The sequence below is a fragment of the Nicotiana sylvestris genome, chromosome 9 (genome assembly GCF_000393655.2).
Source record: "Nicotiana sylvestris chromosome 9, ASM39365v2, whole genome shotgun sequence".
NCBI lineage: Eukaryota > Viridiplantae > Streptophyta > Magnoliopsida > Solanales > Solanaceae > Nicotiana > Nicotiana sylvestris.
In genome coordinates, this window is record NC_091065.1 from 123,103,267 (window position 1) to 123,113,122 (window position 9,856).

The window sequence follows — 9,856 nt, forward strand, 5'->3', positions numbered from 1 at the left end:
ATGCGCTGATGGCTCGTGATGCTATGGATGGTTTACGGAGGAGCCGGGGACAAAACTTTTCTTAACATGTCGTCCAGACAAAAGATGCGAGTGTATTGAGAGACTAGTCAGTTAATCACGTGAGGGTGCAGAGCTTATGGCATCTGGTTGATAAGTACAAACTTGGAAAGATTGAATTGGTTGCCTAATCATCGCGATAGTGGTAGGGTTATGAGGTGGATGATGATTTGAGGATAGTGGGTGGTATTAGAGACTATATGGTTCGTATATGATTTCTACTCGGTGAAAGGTACGTATTATCATTCAAGGCACTAGAAGAAGCGAGCTTGAATGTCACGAGGATGGACATGCTCTTAGTAGACAATTTGAGGTATCTCATGATTGGTGTTGTACGAGCTATGCAGGTTAATATTGTGGATCATCATATGTTATGTCCTATGGCTTTATTCCAAGTGGAGGAGTCTGCTATTGACGATTTGATTACATGGTTACATGTTTTATTGGCTTTGGTTTGAGGCATACTTCTGGATCAGTTATGACTTGTAGAGGCTTGTTTAAGGATGACTTAAATAAGGAAATTTCTGAATGCATGGTGTATTAGACTTTATGGGTGTATGGGAATCATGAAATGATTCAGTTGCTATTCGTGAAGGATGGAATGTACATGGAGTAGGAATTTGCTCGGTTGCGCTAAGGCGGGGTTACTTCTTTGAGTGTTGTCGTGTTAATGGGGAACAGGTCGTTTGCACATTCGGGCGGTGCAATTGAGATTTGAGCGGAGTGGATGACTATTGGGAAGGTTCTAATGGATTCAAGATTTATATGTAGCAATTGAGAATTTTTTTTTTCGGATTTGTATATGGCTAGAATCTGAGATTTACATTGGATGGTGTTGAGACTCGTGGTATTTCTGTATCATCATGGATTCTACATTTAGATATCATGAAGGAAAAGGAAACGGTTTTAGACTCACATAAGGTCTCTTCAGAGTGAGTGTCTCAATTGTGGTACTTTTTGGGTGCTTTAGCGAGAATACAACGGCTTATAAGCCTTGGGTGGTGTGGTTTTATGCTAGGATCTCTTATGGTGAGATTTGGGTAAGGATCGTGTTGTTTTGGCGAGGAGAAGTGTCACCTTGAACGTAATTCAGAAGAAAACTCGGAGAAATAGGATAGCTTAGTAGTAGGTTGGATCAACACAATAATGGTATTATCGGTTCTTTGGGTACTTATGATGTGGTGAGTCTCTATATGTATTTTATGGCAATACTCCTGGGGCCTGTGTGTCTTGCTTAAGTTAGAGAGATTCAGTTTTGATGGCTTGGCTATGTGCAAATGGGTTTCGAAAAGTTCCCGATGGTTTCTACCACGGTTTGAGATGGATATTTCCTACCAGCGTGAGGACCATGTTACGTATTGTGTGATTTTCTCCTGGATGAGATCAAATAGAAGATTTTTGACTGATCATGTATGTATTCTTCCATTGACTCATAGATGATTATGAGACTCTCGTGCTTTTCATATGATGGCATGATAGATGCGGTGTGTCCTGTGGGAATGAGATTTGCATGTACAAGGTGGCATTTCAATTTTGAAGGGAAGGTCATGAATTCTTAGACAACATGGGCGGTTTCAGATGACTAGATGAATTATATTACTACTTGATATTACTTGAGAAGGGTGCGCATTTCAGAAGGCGTACTGTGGTTTGACCTACGAATGCTTTATTGGTATTGCAGCACTCGCCTGGTTGATCGGATGCTGATGTTTTAGATTTTACTATATGCCATGGAAGGCTTATAGAAGTATTTCTCATAGGGATGATTAGGTATGAGGGATGTGTTAGTCATTCGAGTGGTGGAGTTGGGACGGCTATGGTGATTTAGGTGTCCTATGGATTTGGAGACTGGGAGTTTTCAATAGCAGATTGTTTCGGGGTTACGGGCTGTGAAGATGTGGCTAAAGTTAGCTAGATGGTGGTACGTGTTATGGATAGACCATTGTGGGCTTTTGGGTGGCTATTTATCCATTTGGAGATGACTGGAGTTGATTTGGGGGCCATTGGTAGGCCCGAGAAGGATGTGTATTCCACACTGGGTCAGATTTGGTGACTAAGCATTGTTATTGCTGAAAGGTGTGTCATTCGTTTATAGTAGAGCTTGTTTGTGTCCTGATATGTTCTATGTGTTAATCTTCTATGCTACGAGGGGTGGTGATTTGTTGGTTATATGCACATCCGATACAGTTTTGTTTGGGCTTTATAGCGGAATTCGAGCGAGATGGTTATTGGGATGTTGAATGGTTGATTGCGCATTGGCTATGGTCTTTCTGGGTTGTCGTATATTGTGTTATTTACTTATCCATGGTTATGGTCATGCACTTTGTGGCAAACCTGGCATAGCCAATGTCACAGTCTTGGCGTGACAATCTAAAATAGCATGATAGGGCAACAACTAATCCATGCCCAAAATAACTTCAAAGTCTACCATACTAAGTAACAACAGATCAACTCTGATCTCAAAACCACTAATAATAACTAAGCATGACCGATGCACATGGTCCACAACAATAAAATCTCCCACAGGTGCGGACACATAAAAAAGAGAACTCAAAGAATCATGAGATATATCAAAATGCGGAGCAAAGTAAGATGGCACACATGGATAAGTGGATCCCGGATCAAATACGACTGATGCATCTCAATGGAAAACCGAACCATACCTGTAATGACCGTATCTAAAGCGACTGCCTCCATCCTATCTGGAAAAGCATAGAATCTAGCTTGGTCTCCCCCACTAGGGTGACTTCTACCTGCACATCACCCACCCCTCACTGGTTATGCGGGTGGAGCGGCAATTGGGGCAGCAACCATGGCCTGAGAAGTCTGTGGACCTGACTGAATTCGTGAAGCCTTTGTAGTATGTAGAGGTGCACCCCTCATGAGTCTGGGTTGTCTCTAACCATGTGAAAGGTATCACCATACTCACAAAAAGCTCTCTGTGGGCGTGGATGCTAGGACTAACTCGGGTTTGGTCGATTGGACTGAGCGCCAAAGGCACCCCGTGCAAGAGGTGCACTAGAAAGTGGCTGAGAAAATTGTGCAACCTGAGATCTCAGAATGACGAAAGCACCACTAGAAGCTAGAAGTGCAGAGTGAACTAGACGGATTACATAGCCTCTACCCTGGCGGCCTGTAGCTGCAGCGTGACCACCGCTAAATCTTCCAGTACCTCAAGGCCTCTTGGCCTCCCTGTCCTCTCTCTCACAACCCTGCATTGTCACGACCCAATCCACGAACCCAGTCGTGATGGAGCCTCTCGTGAAGACAAGTCCAGCCAGACCAAAACGGGACACCTCTTTAAGCAGTTAATTATCATAAATAGTAATAAACATAATATAATATCCATAGGTTGCGAAAACTTTAACGATAACAACAGTGGAAACCATCCCGACACAGCCCAAACCGGGGTGTCACAAGTCATGAGCTACTATAGAATCTGCTATAGGTCTACAAAGTAAGGAATTCGATACAACAATCTGAAGAAAACATAAATGATAGAGGATAAGAGAGACAAGGGGCTGTGGACGTCAACAACTACCTCGTAACTCCAAATCACTGCCTAGCCTGGAAGGAATTAGCGCTCAGGTGCGGACTCTGCTATGCCTGAATCTGCACACATGGTGCAGGGAGTAATATGAGTACTCCGACTCAGTGAGTAATAATTATAAATAATGGCTGAAAGTATGAAAACACGTAAAGGCACAAGGCAATTCCATATCAAGCAGTAAAATCACTTAAAGTAGTAAATCAGTGAAGAAATCAAATGATATTCCTTTTTAAAACAAGTAAAACAGGTAATTTAACAGGTAAATAACAAGTAGAAATCTGCCCCTCGGGCACAGTATCAATCGATCAGAACAGTATCAGCCCCTCGGGCTCACTCTCAGCATAGTATCAGCCCCTCGGGCTCAGTATCAATCATTCAGAACAGTATCAGCCCCTCGGGCTCACTCTCAGATCATAATGGGTACCCGCGCTCACTGTGGGTGTGCAGACTCCGGAGGGGACCCTTACAGGCCAAGCGCTATATCAAGCCACCTCGTGGCATCATCACTCGGCACTCGGCCTCACATCACTCGACATTTGGCCTCACATCACTCAAGCCACCTCGTGGCATATAAATTATCTCAGGCCATCGGTCTCATATCACTCAGCATATCCTCACATATGGCCCTCGGCCTCACTCAGTCCAAAAATCATCACAAGCCCCTTGGGCATTAGTAAAATAGTAGTTCTCAACCCAAAACATGATATAGAAATATCATTTAAGTTTCAAATCTGAGTAAAAGTGGCTGAGTTTGTAAAACAGTAGATATCAACAGGACTGAGTTCAAATATTAAGTCAAACAGTGAGGAAACAGTGATAAAAATCCCCGAAGGGTTTAAATAGTTGGCACGAAGCCCAAATATGGAAATCAGCCCAAATCATGATGATAACAAATGAATTTCAGTCAAATACACGGTAAAATCATCAATCGGGACGGACCAAGTCACAATCCCCAGTAGTAAAAGACCCCACGCTCATCATCCAATGCGTATCTTGCCTCAATATAGCACTACTATGTGCAATCCGGGGTTTCAAACCCTCAGGACATCATTTACAACCATTACTCACCTCGAACTGGCTAATTCTCTAGCTCACGATGCCTTTGCCCCTCGAATTGGCCTCCACGCGCGTCGAATCTATCCAAAATCAGAATGAATACGTCACAATATGCTAAGGGAACAAAGCCCAAGCGAAAACATTCGAAAAATATCAAAAATCCCGAAATTAGCAAAACCCGAGCTCTGGGCCCACGTCTCGTAATCGGGTAAAATTTGCATTTTCAGAATCCTAATACCCTCACGAGTCTAACCATACCAAAATTATCCAATTCCGATACCATTTGGTCCTTCAAATCATCATTTTACATTTTTGAAAGGTTTCACAATTTTCTTCCCAAATTCCATCCCAAATCACGAATTAAATAATGAATTGAGTAATAAATTCATGTATTCTAGCCAAATTTGAGTTAAAATCACTTACCCCGATGAATTTCTTGAAAAACCTTCGAAAAATCGCCAAAATCCGAGTTCTCTAGGTCAAAATATTAAATAAAACCCAAAACTCGTATTTATAGGGTACCCCTCAGATTTCAGCCTCCGCGGGCCGCACAAGCCAGTACGGTCTGCGTAAAAACAACCGCGGCCGCACAGGCCTTCCTCTACAGTGACAGGCTTTATCATTTTGGCCAAAACTTTCCCTACAGATGTCCAAATTGTGATATCTTTACATTTATGGAAACTAGACACAAAGAGCTACAACTTTCGTTTTTGAATCACCTCAAAATTCCTTGTAGATCAAAATATATGAGCTTTCGAAGTTGGACCAGCGGGAAGGTTCTTCACCGCGGCCGCGGCCCCTTTTGTACGGTCCGCGCGACACCTACCGCGGCCGTGCCCGCTTTTGTGCGGTCCGCACAGCACTCACCGCGGGCGCACTAATTTTTGTGCGGACCGCGTGAGTGAGTTCCGGGGCCTGCAACCCTTCTGGACCTGCTACGGCTATGATTTTCGCACTAAAACATCTCGGAACCCCCGAAACTTCAAACTAATTGTACCAACACATCCCATGACATCGTTCAAACTTGTTCAACACTTCGGAACGCTTACAACAACATCAAATCACCAATTTAACATAGGATTCAAGCCTACGAACTCCAAGAACTCTTAAATTATGCTTTCGATCAAAAGATCTATCAAATCTCGTCCGAATGACCTGAAATTTTGCACACACATCCCAAATGACACAATGAAGCTACTGCAACTCTCTGAATTCCATTCCGACCTCTATATCAAATCTCGCCTATCAACCGGAATTTGCCAAAATATCAATTTCGCCAATTCAAGCCTAAATCTTCTCTACAACTCCAAAACCCATTCCGATCGCGCTCATAAGTCACAAATCACCTCCTGAAGCTAACCGAACCATCAGAACTCACTTCCGAGCCTTCTAACACATAAGTCAACATCTGGTTGACTTTTCCAACTTAAGCCTTCTTAAAAGAGACTAAGTGTCTCATTTCTTACCAAATCCTCTCCGAACTCAAACTAATCAACCCGATCACATAAAACACGAATAACGAAGCGTAAAGAAGCTGAAATGGGGAAAACGGAGCGGTAATTCATGAGATGACTGGCCGGGTCGTCACACGCATACTCTCCAACCTCCGTATAATCTCCACCAACTGCTGATATGGGGTATCTATTTCCAACTCTCGCGCCATGTTGAACGTAATACCATAGTTGATCCCCTCGATAAATAGACGGACTTGCTATTTGACTGTAGAAACCAAGGCAGGTGCATGTCTAGATAAATCACTGAATCGAACGGCATACTTCAACACTATCATAGTACCCTGACGCAGTTACCCAAACTCCACGCGCCATGAATCCCTAAGGGTGTGTGGAACAAACTCTCTCAAGAACAACTCTAAAAACTAAGTCCATGTAAGTGAAGCGGCATCAGCTGGGCTACCCTCCTCGTACACTCCCCACTACTGTATGTTGCTCCTGATAGCTGGAAAGTAGTGAAAAAAAAACCCACTTTTCTCCAAAATACCCATGGTGCGAAGAATACGGTGGCACTCTTCTAGAAAACCATGGGCATCCTCTGAAGCCAAACCTCTGAAAGTAGGAGGGTGATACTTCTTGAACCTCTCAAGTCTAAGCTGCTTCTCCTCATATGTTGCTGCCCTAACCTCGGGCCGAACCGGAACAACAGGCTGCACTAGTATAACCTCTGGGACCTAGTCAACATGGACCCGCTGCTATGGCGTATGGTCCGTGGGAGTCTGAGCTCCTCCCCCAACCTGAGATGTGGCTGGCATAAGTGGAATCAACCCCGCCTGAGCTAGAGTACCAAACATGCGCAAGAGCTATACAAGGGACTCCTGAAGTTCATGGGTTTGCAACAGGAGCCTCGGGTGCTTGTCCCCCAACTAGAACTACCGGTGGCTCCTCTATCGCAACTCGAGCAGGTTATATGGCTGCACCACATGCCCCTCGTCGGCCTCTATCTCAGCCCGGACTCTTGTGGCTCTAGTAGGAGGCACGTGTGTCTGATCGTCGGATCCAGCAATGCGTGTCTTCACTATCTGTGAGGGCATAGAAAGTCAAAGATTCAGTTTTCAAAGTCAACCAATTCACATGATAAGGAATCAAAGAAATGAAATTTTCCTAACACTTCCATAGCCTCTCGAAGATAAGTACAAACGTTTTCTTACCGAACCTCAAGACTCTACTAAACTTGCTTATGATTCGTAACACCTACAAACGTAGAGCTCTGATACCAACTTATCATGATCCCAATTTTTCTCTGTAGGATGTCGTGATGGCACCTAGTCTCTACGACTAAGTAAGCCTAACATTTGATAACAACTTGACAAATATAATTAGCAGAAATGCTAAAAACAAGTCTAATATAACTCATATAATCTTCTGAAAACATAATATCAACAATACACTCCACAAGACTGGTGGAACTAAGTCATAAGCTCTATAGAGTGAACTAAGATGTCTATTGCATCACTGTTGAATAAAAATACAACACGAATAAAGGTAAAGGAAGGTGACTCCGAGGCCTGCGGACACCGAACAAACATACCTTGAATTCTCCATAAGTAGCTAACAGTCGATCACTAACGCTCGACATGAGCAAATGTACCTAGATCTACACAAAAAGATATGCAGAAGCGTAGTGTTAGTATACCATAATGACACCCAATAAGTATCAAGCCTAACCTCGGTAGAATAGTGACGAGAACATGTCAAGACACCTACTAGGATATAAATAAATAGTATGAAAACATAACAATGATAAATAATGGAAAATAGAGAAACAACTGATACGAAACAAGTGAATAGCATGAACTAATACCGAAATTGTAAGCATGGAAATAACACAAAGAAATCAATTGAAGAGAACCATAATGACCATATATGGACAATAACTAATAGAATGAGGAAGAGCACAATAAGAAGAAGTGTTCCAACCAAAACTCATCGCAACATGAGATAAACAACAAGAATCACAATGAGGTACCGCCTCGTATACAATAAGAATCACAACCGAGTTACCACCTTGTGTATATATCAATAATCACAACCCGAGGTACCGCCTTGTATTAAAAACTCACATTCTCAATTACAATCTTTTCTTATACCCCCATGTGAGGCTTACATTTGAATAGGTTTTAAAAACAGTTTTTTTGAAATAGCTACACACACTTTAGCCCACTTTATGACGCTGTGTAGCTTCACGTAGTTTCCCTACAAGCGACACATATAAGTCCCACCTTATGCCATCAAGTTCACATTAACCCATGCCTTATATAGTCGCATGCGCATCAATATCACATCACAATAATAATTTGCACCACAAGTGCCCATATATCACAACTTGCTAACAATCAACAATATCAATATTTTCACAACAATAGCCCATGGCTCCACCACAACGTGTAAAAGAATATCAATAATAACAATGAACGTAAAAAATTTAACAAGAAAGATATCTCAACAATTGACAACTTCGCCTAAAAGTGATACGGCTTTCACAACTTCAACACCAATAACTCAACAATGACAAAAATAATGTGTAACCACGAACTAAATATAAATAACTCACAATGGAAGAGATAAGATGACTTCAAATAAGAATAATAGTAATAAAGAGATAACTTGTAACAATGACTTCAAATAATGATAATCAACAATGAAAGAGATAACATGTAAAATTAAAAGGGGCAACAAGTTTAACTAAAGCATGAGAGCAATTTATCAAGTAGGATGTAGAACAAGTGTTAAACAAGTCATTTAAGGCATGTAAGGATAGATCAACGCAAGTAACAATAGATTGATTATGAAAATTTAGAACATGATATGACGTTTCAATTAAAGCATGAAAAGAGTCGAAGTAGTCTAAACCGGTCAAATACCATGTAAAACCTGTGTAGCTACTCGTCACCTTGCATACACAGCTTTCACATAGCACAAAAGACACAATCAATCCCAAATCCTAAGGGATAGTTCCCCCACACAAAGTTAGGCAAGATACTTACTTCAACTAGGCTAAATCAACCCTTGAAAATAGCTTTTTTCCTAAAATTCGCCTCCACACGGCTCAAAGCTAACCAAATCGAGTTAATATCATCAAACAATGCAAGAAAAATCAATTACAATAGATAAGCTAAAACCTTCACACTTTTCCCAAAAACTCAACCTAGGGCACCCCGTTCAAAACTCGGATCCAACGGTAGATTCCGACCAACCATGACCCCACGAGTTTATATATGTGATTAGTTTCAAAATCTGAGTCCTAATCGATTCTCAAAACTCAAATTCTTTTTTTAAAAAAAGCTTGACAAAGTTTCACAATTTTTCACTTTGATTCACATGATTCTGATGTTAAAATCTAAGATATATTGATGGAATATTACTAGAAATAAATTAGAATCACTTACCCAAAGTTTGTAGGTGAAAATTCCTTCTCCAGATCGCCCCCTACCGAGTCTAGGGTTTAAAAATGAGAGAATGTTTTGAAAAATCCCGTCTCCCAGCCCTTTGTAGCAGCTGCAGTTGTCGCATTTGCAAACCCTCGCAATTGCGTACTAGGGCTTGCATTTGTGAACCCTGACAACCTCCTTCAATATCGCAATTGCGACAATAGGCTTCGCAATTGCGAAGTTGTGAATCTCGCAAAAGAGAACAAATGTTCGCAAATGCAAACTGAGTCAATTGCGAACAAGTTCGCAAT